The sequence below is a fragment of the Pteropus alecto genome, unplaced genomic scaffold (genome assembly GCF_000325575.1).
Source record: "Pteropus alecto unplaced genomic scaffold, ASM32557v1 scaffold7, whole genome shotgun sequence".
NCBI lineage: Eukaryota > Metazoa > Chordata > Mammalia > Chiroptera > Pteropodidae > Pteropus > Pteropus alecto.
In genome coordinates this window covers 50,225,606-50,228,031 of record NW_006494614.1, presented here as the reverse complement: position 1 = coordinate 50,228,031, position 2,426 = coordinate 50,225,606, and the positions used below count along the sequence as shown (strand labels likewise).

The window sequence follows — 2,426 nt, the reverse complement described above, 5'->3', positions numbered from 1 at the left end:
ACAGCTTCCCAATACCCTGTGATGAGTTGTGTGATCAGGAGCAAGTCACTCAACTAATTTGTGCTAGCATTTTCAAATCTGACATTAGGCATGAATGATTCTTGTCCTGTCAATAACATAATTTCACATCTAAAAGATAACAATCTGTTATTGTCAAACCAGGCACACAGCAGCCTTGCAGAAAGCCTAGCGTTGGATTCTTCCAAGGTGTTCACAAATAGGACTGCTCTGTAGTAGTTCTGGTCAGAGTTCCCTTAACATTGAGGTCATTGGGATAAGGGAAAAAAACTATCTGATGAGATGTATTAAGACATCTATCAAAAATAATAAATTCATTCAGCAATCTCTGACAATCACAGATATCCTCAGAGTTTTATCACAAAGATATATTTAGAGCCCATAATAATCCCAGATAGAAAGTACATTAGAGAAAACATTAAGTGACTTCCTTTTATTATTTGGTGAGAATTTCCAAGTTTCCTTTGGTGGAGATGGGCCATATTCTCACATATCACCTTTTTAATTCACCATCTTGCTTCAAAGCTCCCAAATTTCTACCTTTTTTTGAGCCCAGTTTCTCTCTATCTCCTGAAGTTACCCTGTTTTGCCATTTACTAGTGGCCACGCTGTGCAGCCAAGGTTAAATGCAGGAGTCAAGGTCTCCAAGAACAGATAATAGGCACACCAGGCTCAAGTGATTTAGGGTTTACTTAGAGCAAGAGAGAAAGAGTACACAAAATTCAGCCGCGTGCAGTACATAGATCCCCTTTGGCTAGCAGATTCAATTCTCAGCCAACACAGATGTAGCTGCACACATTTTCCACTTCATACTGCAATAGAAAGATGCACCTCTGCCCTATGAGGTCTGAAATTCAGAAAGCTGGGGGCATGCCTGAGAGCCAAGGCCAATGATGCATGCACTTAAGCAGAACAATGCAGTACACATCGAGTTTGGAACAGGAAAAGATATTCCCACACAAGGTAAGAAAGCCAGCACAGGCCACGTGGGCTTTTTATCTATCGGTTAGGAGTGTTCCAGGCCCAAGGCCCATTTTTATGTGTCTGAGTGGGAGCGGAAAGGTTGCATGCATGAGACTGACTTTCCAAACAAACCCAAAGAGTAATACTTCAAAACATAAATAGATATAGGAGGAGAGAGCCCCATCTCTATGAGCTTTGCTCTTCATCTCTTTGTAAAAAGGGATGTCTATGGCCACGCCACCCTGAACGTGCCCGACTTTGTCTGATCTTGGAAGTTAAGCAGGGTCAGGCTTGGTTAGTACTTGGATGGGAGACCACCTCAGAATTCCAGGTGCTGTAGGCATTCTTTTAAAAAAGACGGTGTATATTGAAGTCTGGAGTCCTAAAAGGAGACAAAACTACACTTGGCCTCTGAACTATAGCATTTTTCCTGTGAGTTGCAATAAGGATTAAATAAGATAAAGTTTATATTGTATGTGGTAACAATGCTTAGAACAGAGTCAGGTCAACACATGGCATTTATGGAGGTTGTCAATATTGATATAAAACTTTGTAAATGTAGATGAGTGAGGCTTAATCTTGTTTCAGGGAACTTTGTCTAGTGGGAGAGACAAGCTTTTAAGTGACTAAAGTGCAGGCGGGACTAAAATGAACTGTTTTACAGACACAGAAGCAGAGAAAAGCATTTCACTGAAAATTTGGTAAGTTTCAATAGTTGGAGGTTGAGTGTTGAGCCTTTCTAACTAGAGGGAACAGCATGAACAGGGACATTGATGAGCATATGGATGTTGTGTTGGGAAAAAGTCATAAACAGTTAAGACTGGAGCATGAAGGGACATAAAGAAATGGTGAAGGAAAGGGTAGTCAGGTCCAATCATGCAATGCCTAAAATACCAAAACTAAAAATATTGAACCATGTAATGGAGAGCTACTGAATTTTCGGGAGGAGGATAAGAGTATGACCCAAAGAGGTGAATGTGGGGTCTAAATTCTCTTCTAGATTCTCTGGGGTTATCTTCAAGCTTCCCTGCTTGTCTTTTCTGATAATCTGCCAGTCTCCCTGCTGGAGTTCTCTTAGCACAAATGGCACAGAGTACATGTACAGTAAATGTTTATTGAATAAATAGTTGAATAATCACTATTAGCTTTTTCCTCCTCGATACATCAGGAAAAAAGATCAGTGTAATTAAGTGGTTGATTTGGGACAGAGAGAGGACAATTCCAGTTCTGGTTCTGTGGTCTCTGATTGCTGTAAGGTCACTTAACCTCTCTGGGCCCCATCAGTTCTTAAAAATGAAGGAAATAAAGACAATTTGCCTCCTAGAGTTTTAGAATGAAAAAACTAACTAAAATTATGTTTGTAAAATCTAAGAGAAAACATTAAAAGCTAGATCTCATAATCTAAGGTCAATTATATATATATAATTGACATATAATATATATAT

The 2,426-nt window shown here is 39.4% G+C and overlaps 1 pseudogene; it reads left to right on the top strand.

The window, feature by feature from the left end:
• Positions 1-1,205: 1,205 nt before the first annotated feature.
• Positions 1,206-1,324, top strand: LOC112474899 (annotated as a pseudogene).
• Positions 1,325-2,426: the final 1,102 nt, after the last annotated feature.